The sequence below is a fragment of the Mya arenaria genome, chromosome 6 (genome assembly GCF_026914265.1).
Source record: "Mya arenaria isolate MELC-2E11 chromosome 6, ASM2691426v1".
Classification (NCBI taxonomy): domain Eukaryota; kingdom Metazoa; phylum Mollusca; class Bivalvia; order Myida; family Myidae; genus Mya; species Mya arenaria.
Genome location: NC_069127.1, coordinates 3,706,895 through 3,718,346, shown reverse-complemented (window position 1 = coordinate 3,718,346; position 11,452 = coordinate 3,706,895).

Genomic DNA, 11,452 nt, shown 5'->3' with positions numbered 1-11,452 from the left:
TTGGCGTTATCAATTTAATTGCGTCTTTGATAGATTGATATTTGAAATGTTCTGGGTGCGCGAAATCGTTAACGGCAAATCCTGGTGGCCGACTGCAATCATGAATTAATCTTACCTTTGATTGTTTCTGAGGAATCGTCCCTAATGCTGAAATGATGAACGGCTTTCGTCGACAATTTTATAGTGCCCGTTTTCAAGTTCCGTCTTGATTTGGGTTTCCGTTTGCGCGCGCATTTGTATATTAGTGGCCGACGAATAATTTTCCATTTCAACACTATGCGACAATTCCTCCGTATTCACAATGTGAAATCCATGATTGATGCCCGACAGCAGAAATTCACGGTCAGGATAATCGGATGGCAGATTTCGTTTCCATGCGTCAAAAATTAATGACGTAGATCGGGTTGGTAGTTTTTTGTGTCGGAAGAATCCTTTCGCTCAACTTCCGGTGCGGTTGATTGGCGTGTCTGTACCGGCATTTGGTGCCGAATGGACAAGTCCCTTTGACTTTAAAGATCATGCAGTCCTCTTTTTGACTCGGAGGAGCGGTAGGGATTGTTTTTGGGCGCCTTGGGATAAGGATCTGCATTTCCATATGAGGGGAAAACATACACCATTTGAATTGGTGTTCCGCTTGCAGTTCGCGGTAGTGAAAGTCATAATTAAGAACACTGTTCCACTCGTAGTTTGCAGAGAATTCGAATATCCGTGTTGAGTATGCGAGGTAAAACTCAATGTCCTCTCGTTCGATTATCTTGGTGACTAGCAAATGATTAAGTAGGCGCATGTTGGCTGCACCCCACTCTTCAATCAAGATCCCAAGGTAAGGATGTTCATCCTCGGTTTTCAACACCAAGGTCTCCTCCGCATCGGACCGTAAAACGTACTCCTTGCGTCTGTTTTGGCGGCGTCGTTTTGATTTTTCTGACAAAAACTGTGTTATGTGAGCAGCTTTTCGCGACTGAGCCTTCAGTGTTAGGATTGATCGCGGATCCATGAAAAGGATTTCCGCGTTCTTTTAGGGAGGGGCAGTCTCCAGTTGTGGAATGCCGGTAGCTAGTAAATTATCAAGTAACCTACCAGCGCTGTCTAGTGTGATCGCGTTGGACGTGCCTGCTGCTACTGTAGCTTCTGTCTGAAGTTCGGGTTGACTGTTTTCACTTCTCCACAACTTTACCTCCTGAAGAAGGACTTTGATTGAGCCAAGTGGTAATCCTATGGTTTTTAAATCCGATTCACTAACAAGTGCCAATGCTTCCTTAGTTACCAACTCCTCTTGGCGTAAGATTTGCATCACTTTTCTCGATAGTTTAATGTCTGTGGCCCACGTATCAAAGTTAAACCCGCTTTGAGGAACGTTTTCTTCCTCCATTGTACACTTTATCTTCACTAACAATCACTTAAAATAGTCCAAAATAACCATAATCCATTACATACAAATTTAAGTTGCTCAGCTGCTTGGCGCGCGAAGAATGCCCACGCCGGACAAGAGCGCTGATAAGCCCGCCAGAATCGCGTGATCCCCAGCAAGGGGTACCAAGCAGGGAGCGCTACTGGCCATTCGTTTAAATACAATTAACTCTTAATTACACTTAACAATCAAAGTACTGAAAGTACTGCTGGAAGGCGTTTGTCTCCATTACAGAGTTTCAAAGCGATCTCTTAAATTTTTGCACTCCACACATTTAAAAAAGAAACTTGCACCAATGTCATGCCACCATTTATACAGTAACCGTTACATTTAACCTCTGTTTCAATCGCTGCAAAATCGAGTGCAAAACTATAAATATATCATATTCCTGATATCATCGTCGACCAATCAAAATGCTCGTTACAATAAGCATACTTAACTATTGTTCACTGACCATCGATACGCTATTTTGTCGCTTTTTTAGTTTTCATTAATTATGCAAATTCATAAGAATATAACTATTTAGCTGATATAACTTTTTTAGCGATTTACATTTAAAACACGAGTCTTTAAGGTATTAATGACTTCGTAATAGGCAAATATTTTAATGAAGTATTAGAATATAAATGCAAACAAGTCAATCATCAAATATTGAAATAAAACTACCGTCTACGGAACATAATATCAATCTAAAATAATGAATATAGGCTGTACATATTTCACAGGAGTTTGTTATAAAGCACGTAGTTATAAGGTCAATATGTTTATTATTTATCAGGACTGTACTGGGGCAGGTGGGGGTCAATATTGTGCGAGCGTTCTTCGGGGATGTAGCTGAGGAGGGTGGTATATTTGCATTGACACAATTAATTGTTCACACTCACGTAGGATTATCAAATAAAGAGTTTGATATCTAAAATATCCAATCAATGTCCTCTCGCATGTCATAAACGATGGACAAATATTACATAATTTTCTCTGCAGAGATGACACACATGGAGGGGCCATAAACCAATATCGCGCATTTCAATACTACAGTCCAATTAAACTGGCTTCTTATTAAACGGAAATGTACATTTGAAATACGTATTGAGAACTTTCAGTTTCCCTGGATCGAAAATAAACAGATAATTTAAAATTCATGTATGTTACATATCCAACGTCAGATACTAACCATATATTCTTCACTTCTTAGACCAGTGTATCGAGGGTTTTCAAATAAACCTTAGAAAGGACCAAAATGTATTAAATATCACATGAACATTAAACAAGTATCAAATAAAATAGTTTCCCATCAGTATCACAAGAAATGGAAACACTTATAATAAATAAATAAATAATTAGCTACGCCAGTTTGAATAGTTTTCTACTAATATAGAGTCTGTATGGCAGAGTCTAATTGTTGGATATACGGCAATATTTCGTCGTCGCCGCGATATTGGAATTTTAACGGATTGGAGATGTAAGTACAAAATATGCGGTTTAAGTGTCATTAATCATCATTCAAGAAGTATTCAAAGCTCGACTGTTGTCTCAAGTCGGTCGTCATCAGGATTCCTTATTTGAATTGTGTTTGAAAGGCTCTTTTCATCGGCTAAAGGCAATCGCCACAGTTTGCCGAATCCAAGAGAATATATAAATAGAAAACAGCAAAACGTCTCTGATTGGCTAAAATTTTCTCTGTTTGCATGTGGTATGCACAGCTTCATCACTGATAGAGGACTTCAGAAATTCCAACTCTTTTTGGTATAATACAATCTGCACTTGCTGTACCACAAAGAGCTCAGTTTTTGTCTTAAACTCTACACATTTGGACTTACCACGACCCAAATGCAAACCCTTGCACGACAGCTGTTGAAAGGTACATTCTTCATGTCTTAGTATTGAGATCCCTTGAACAAGTTTCTCCCATTAAGAAAATCAAGTTCTCCGACCCAATAGATGCAGAACAAAACGCAGTATCAGTATCTAACACCTTCACTTCCGGTCGAACCTCACAATAATTTCTGGGTTTAGCAAGGGAATGGACTCTGGAGGGTTTTTCATTTGCTCATTTAGATGGGATAGTCTCTTCTGCAACTGTTCAGGTCGCGAATATTTTAGAGGAGCAAATATAGCTCAATTGTCGTGGTGAGCTTAACTGTCAAATCCTCTGAGTTATATTGCTTACATATGTACGAAAACGTCTCGACTGGTTGTCGGTAAAGCAAAGCACAACTGTCTGTATAAAACTTAGTCGCCGAAATCTGAATACCTATGATTTCTAGTACCGCATCTGCTATTTCAACTCCGAACACATCTGTGTACCATTCTAAGCACGAACTGGTACTAAGAAGAGACACTTTTGATTTTCCCATTACAAGACCTGTTTGGACTGAGGCAAGGTTCCATCTACATAAGCCACTACAGCAATAGCTTGCTCAGAGTCGTCGGACAAGATATGGAGGTCTACACGTAGCAAATTGTCCACAGATACACTTAAGATGATCTCGGCATCTGAATCATGCTCAAGGCTTGCAGAGAATACCCCCACCCCAGGAAACAAACTTGGACTCAATCTCTTGAGAAACGGATTCATCCCAGCTCTTGTCATCATCAGCTATCTCAAAGTCTATTTGCTAATTGAAACGGGTGCAATAAACCCTATTGGGTCAAAATGTTTACGGTAGCAGAAAAAACGCCACTATTGAGGGTGCGACTTAAGCGTTCAACTTGGAATGTATACCAATTAAGATAGAAGGACAAAGATAACCTAAACTACGCTGAATGGGCAGGGTTCATTTAGACCAAGACACATCAAGTCCTTTTCAAGATCATTTACATCAAAGGCTTTCATCTGCTATCGTGTGAAGACGTAGACCACATGCTAGATCTTCTTATCAGACTCACGACTTCATATTTGAAGACGGTTTAGAAGTATAACACCGTCATCAACACAAAAGTCGTGTGGCACAAGGTCTCTTACACATTGTTTTGAACTTGAAACATAGTTTCGTAACGTATCAGAAGCCACAGCTGGGGAAGGACGATTATCAAATACATGTACACACATGCGATACTCTATAATCTCTTCCTCTGTGTTGTTATGTCTATACCACCATTCTCTCAGAGAGCTCCGATGATTTTTGCGAAAAGAAAACAATAAAACATCCCCTCGACATCGGCTATAACAGAAACTTGCTCCTTTCCAAACACACAGCGGAACACATAGTAACTATTTATTCTGATGTTATAGCGATACATCAGTTGTGTGGACACTATTTATACAACTTTGATTTCTCAATCAGTGATGTCGGTCTACTTATCATCGTTCATGTTTGTTAAATAGTGTGATTTAATTGTTGAAATTTTATATGTCTTCAATTTAAACCAGTCAATTTATTTCGTGTTTTGGCAATTATATCTCATAGACAGTCTATACTTCTAACATGACTTGCGACAGTCAAAAATAAACAGTAAAAGAAACATTTTAAGAAAGAGGCAGAACACACATGTATAACACAATGATGTGACTACCGTTTGGGAAGGTTAACGAAACATAAGTTTTGAGGGTTTTTACTTTGTTAGCACATGTTTGTCAATGATTGCAAACTTAATCTAGGTATAACTGCTGGAGACGGTTGCCACTATGTTGCCTCTAGAGGCATATTGAAATATGACAAGGGAATGGAAAGTATTTTCAGAGCTAAAGAAATATTCCATTATATATGCTGATGAATAACGTGTGATCAATGTGCGAGATGTTCAAACTATATTGGCATAATTGGTACGAAACTTTCATAACATCTCTGAGTAATATAGGTTCATTGTACGAAGCGTAAAAGTTCCATAATATTTTTCGTTCAGAGTAGTTTAAAACCATGTAATCTAACATAAATGACACACATTTCGCCTGTCAGAAGTCATTTACGTATGTTCGATTAAAGTGTGTTTAAACAGCAGTATGAATCACATACCAACAGTACTTTCAGTACTTTGATAACAATAGGCGTTATCCTTATTCATTCAGCCCTTTTATTTGATACTAGTAGGATGCAATGCAATACGAAGACGATTGCTTATGATAGTCCATTTCTATATTTAATTCTCCAAAACTATACAGCTGGATATTCAGATAAGAGATCTGCTAAGACAATAAGATTAAGATCAAAACACGGAGTTTGTGTACAGTACACGTTTTTATTTGTGTGTGTGTGTTGTTTTTGTTGTTGTTGTTTTGTTTTTTTTGGGGGGGAGGGGGCGGGTCACAGTGTTGAAGATTTTATTATAGAAATGGACCCTAAATAGCCCTGAGCCAATAAACAAATAAACAGAAAATTGGCCCCTACTGTGACATCAGTGTAATTAGCAGAAGATACACAGCAGGGGAATATCATGCCAAACATTCCTTACACTAGGTCTTAAAACTAGGCCTTTAAATATTCAATCTGAGTATCCTGCTGTGCAGTTTTAGAAGTTTTATTATAAAAATGAACCCTAAATGGCCCTTAGCTAATAAACGAATACACAGGAAATTGGCCCATACTGTGACATCAGTGCAATTGGCAGGAGATGCACAGCAGGAATTATCATGCCAAACATTCCTTAACCTAGGCCTTTAAATCAAATTTCTTACTCAAAAGCAGATACATAATGTACAGGACTTACCGCTTAGTTAACATCAATACCAATAAAACAATTTAATATAACATAATGATGTACGAATTTAATAAATTATTCCGATCAATCTGAGTAACTAATAAACTTAAATATATCAAACAATAACGTGTATTGGTGGTCGTTGTGAAAATTGATGTTCTGTATACTTGCATGTCTTTACATATGGTGTAATTGCTATGAGCATAATATATTTAATGCAATTAACAATGTTGAGCTGAATTGAGTAAGTGTGACCGTCTGGTCTTGGACGACTACATCTAGCTATGGGAAGAAGCTTTAGCGACTTTTCTGCAATGAAGTCTCATATGATGCTGGTCTTAACAAGTAGAGAAGAGTGTGATGGGAAATGATGCTGTTATACACTACTTATTGAGGCAGTTTGAGTAGTGTCCCTTGTTTAATCTTGGCAAGGTGTTTATTGTAAGCCATTGTAAGTGCTTTTCGAGAGCATTTTGTCCGTTGGTGTCCTTCTAGAGTTATTTCGACAATATAATTCTCTGTTTTGATTATCTTTGAAAAAACATATAGGAAATCACATAATATACAACCGAAAGTAAAGACGGTGGACTTCAGATAAACAAATTGTGTATATTCTTAAGTTACACTTTAATGCGTTCTTTTCTTTTGTGTTTGTTAACGAAAGCTTTATAAATGACAGATAAATAAAGTTGTGAAACACCAGCCATATGAAAAGAGAAGCGCGTTTCATTATTTATACATATTCACTGTTCAATTTAAAGTGGTGTAACGTGCCCACCACGTTAATGGGCAAGAAACTGATACATCGCAAGTCAAATTGTCTAAATTGACTTGTTTCCCCTGAACTGTGAGATTCCAATGACAGATGTTTTAGTTCAAGAACAACCAATTGTTAAAAAATGAAATTCATACACACGTATAAGTTATATATAACCTGTAAACAGACCAGCTAGGTAAACACCTACACGGCAACAAATCAAGCAGCAGAAGGGAAATAGCACAACAAACCACAGGCAATTTCATTGTTGACCATTAACAGACTGTAAACCTCTGGAATGGTTTTGAAAAAAAAACAAAAAAACAGCGAACTGCACTGGAAATTAAACTGGTCTACTCGTATCCAATAATTTAGTATGTATCAATAAAGCAGTATTACACGTATACTATAAGACTTGTAAGGCATGTATGTGCATCGTTAATTGCAGTTCAACAATTGATGCAAAGGTAACATAAATGAACACATAAGAAAAACAAACAGTGTTCGCGTTTGTCTGGAAATGTTGATGTTTATTGTAAATGTCTTGTGGCTAGTTCTGTTTTCATCCCTGTTGCCATATCGTCTCGGTACTTGGGTAGATTCTGGTTTTTCTCAGTAATTTCATGTCATTCAGACACTTTTAGAATTGTATATTGCTTCTACAGACAGTTGTTACATATGTCTACAAAAAGGAGTGCTAATAAATATTACAGATATTTTTTTAAATAAAAATGCTTTTCCGAAAAGAAAGAACCAGAATATCACTTGTTAGCCGATGTTAGGGTAGTTGACAATGTATGTACCATTTCTGTGAATGCTAGTCTCAATCAAACCGAGACTGAAGCTGTCATGCTTTGGATATAAGAATAAACAAAATACAAATGGTTTTATTTGTAGATGCCTGTATATTGTCGATGCGAACTTGGAATTATTATTTGTGACGACTATGATCCATGATACTTATTTGGCAGACTTGTCCCCCAAATGATAGTAAAAAACAGACTTACAACTCGAGGGGTGAAAGCGAAAAGGTTCTATCTTCTTCTTTATTTAATGTCACTTAGAACCTTTTTGCATTCACCCTACGATTACTACGTATGCTCAAACTTTGTATAACAACAACAATACCGACTTTGGAACGTATGAGTATAATTGAAACACTAAAACAGTGGCACAAACAAGGACAAGTCCGGTAGTTAAACATTAAAGATGACTCTTACCCAAATAAGAATTACCACAATTCATAACATTTTTAATATTCCAAAACTAATGAATACATATCGAAAACAATGGTTATTATGAAGGATACCGAGTTTAATTTAAAAGAAATGAGCATAAAACACGATATTTCTAATTTAAGAGATATAGTAGACCACAGTAAATCTTTTAGCATTAAACATTCATTTTATATTTTGGGGCTTTCTGCTATTAAAAACACGGTTCCAATCCTGTTATCAGTAATTAGTATTTTCCATAAATGTATTATTTAGTAAGAAGTTCAAGGTTTAAAGGTCAAAATTGATGTTTGTTATACTTGTGTATGTATTGATTTTGAATAAGAGTGTTTCTTTAAAACATAAATTAAAGGCACAAGACAAGGACACAAGCAGCAATACACTACACACACAAACGTGTAACCACAGCATGCACACTTACATACAACACAGACGGAACACACACGCATCCAAATAGCTTTACCGATCAATGAGGGAATCACCTCCTTGCAGGAACGGTCAGTGAAACTCGAGTCCAATTCTAAGTTTAAGAAATTGTATTATCCTGCAGAAATTTCGAAACAAGTCAATTAGCAATTATTGAACTATGTTAAATTGCAGTAGGGGTGGGGTGGGTGAGGAATCATTGCCAAACGCACAATCACCAAAAGGCACACGAGATTACAAACACAAGCCAAATGGACAATCACCAAGTGACACACACGATAACAAACACAGTGCAGATATATATGAAGATATCGTTTACCAATAAATATGGGCGTCACCGAAAACACAGGAATTCATTGAGTGTTTGTTGAAAACAAATAAGCTTTACTTTGATCATTAAACAACTTTTTTAAAGGATGTATTTGTCCTCATGAAAAAAAAGTTTTTTCCACTGTTTACCCTGCATGAGTTTCATGGATCACAGTTGCTCCGTGGCAGCCCATAATTAAATACGTGATCGGACGACAAATTGCGCGGATTATGGGATATTTTCTCTGTCGCAGTCATGACTGGCTATCATAGACGTCTCTAGTGTTCAAATGCTTTATGATTGAATTTTCTGAATCAGTATTACGGTTTCAGAGTGCCCTTAAGTTTTAGTTTTAAGAGTATCTTAAATAAATGAGACCAAATAGTTTCCAGGCAACTGCTTTCTGAAAGACGTTATTAATATATTCAAAATAGTCATTAAACATAGAAAAGTATGCTTTAGCAAATAGATAGATATTCAGCCGGACAATTTTTTTTAACTTTCTTTTCCAAACACAAAATGAACACACTGATTGGGTATGTATAAAAACTCATTCTGAAATCATATTTTTTTAATAATCAGGGCTAGCAAATTGAGCGTCATTTTATCAATTGTTTACTACAAAAAAATACATTGCAAAATCTTTAATAATAAGTTTTATAAATGCAATACTATATGTCTGCAGAAATGGGAATCTCAGCCGTTTCAGTGCGGTAACATTTATAGATAAACTAAACTGTTTCATTGGTGTTTGTATCTTGTGCTCACCCTCATTTTACTTATTCATTTTGATATGGTATTGCGTAATAAAGTTGATCAAACTGTGTATGGCTCCCTAAGTTTTAGTTGTTGACAATTCAGAAGCATTGGTAGAAACGTATCTACTTGTTTGCATTGCACTTGTTCGCAAATATCTATTGATATATGAAGATAATGTCAAATTTTAACATATTGTTACATACAATGTTTTTAAAAACATGTCATAATTGGTGTAACAAGTCTTCAAAGAGTTATAAGAGTTCATACCGCTTTCCGTTTGCCAAAGGCTCTTCACCTTCCCCCACCCTCCGTTGAAACAAAGTGAACTAATTGCTAATTGACTTATTCCAAAATTTCCGCTGCATTATTCAATTTCTTAAACTGTGTAGTTACACTGACCGTTACAAGAAGGTGATCCTATCATTTATCTGTAAAGCTATTTTGATGCGCGTGTGTTCTGTCTGTGGTGTTTGTATTTGTGTAGATTGTGGTTATACGTTTGTTTCTATAGATTATTTTCTTTTGGCTCCTTGTCTTGTGCCTATAAACAGGGTTTTTAAAACACTGTGTTTTTTTAAAAATGTCATAATTGTTGCCCAAGTGAAGATCGGAACTGAAAGACAAAGTTTTGAGTTTTTCTTTTTTCTGTTAAATGTGCATGATGAAAATGGTGCAATTCTAAACCTTCTCCATGTGTTGTTCTATGCCTTTTTCGTTTTGCAATAACTGTTAATAATTTCATTATACATACGTTTATGCAAATATATGTTAAAAATTTACAGAAGATGAAGTATTTGAAGATATTTTTTTCATTAGTATTAAAAGTATGCGTTCTAAAATACAACTTACTTAAAAAGTTCATGCGTGATGTTAATAATCTCTTTTAATAATGCTACTAAATTGTTTTAGACTAAACTTTACCTTTTCTTTTTTTCTTTTTTTTAGTATTAAGAAAGTTTTAGTAGCCTTAAACCATTGTTCATTTGTAGTTTATGTGATCAGCTTATATATGTATCCTCTATTGCGTGCAGGACTTTGCGTATTTTTGATAAAGTTTCTAGATTTCTAAATTTTGTTTAAAGTATAGAGATGATTTATGTATGGTTGTCACAGTCTAATACGCTCGAAAATATCTCTGTAAACAGGAATGTATAGGAAATTATAAAGGTAGCGCGTTGCCTTGAACTTACAGTAGCACACCGTCAGCACTATTGGTCATTATAAGGATCAAATACAATTCGATATACGGGGGATGCTAAAAGGGCCGTTAATTTTTCGGGTAAGAGTTTTAATACTTTTGTTTCGAGTAGACACGAAGGTCTAAACAAAATTTGCTTTTCCATTTCCCTTAGTTACATGAGCTCGGTTGAGGCCTGAGACGGAACAAGGTTTCCCAGAATATGCTTTATACTAATATTTGGACCTTTGAATGAACCTTACATATAGGTTGATTTTCTCCATACCGACTAGATGACAATCTGAACTATAATTATAATCATAATGCTAGCAAACTCAAAGCAAAAATAAATTCGATAAAAAAAATGAACAGGGTAATCGCCTAGACGACAGGGGAAAACTGGTGGCCTTTTATGTATAAGCACAGGCATTGTCATTTGCCCACATTATCGTATGTAATCTTAAACGAACTTTGTATCGTCGATGTTTATGCCAAGCTTCCGCCGAGTTTTGATCCCGGATTTTCGCCATTTTTCAAGGCGATGTTCTTCCGTTGAACTACAGAAGCATGCATGGCTTTAACACACCAACAACTACAAAAAATTTCCCCCCTCTCGTGGATTAAATACACGAACACCTACGCAATACTTCCCCCTCTCGTGGATTTAACACACGAACACCTACACAATACTCCCCCCTCTCGTGGATTTAACACACGAACACCTACACAATACTCCCCC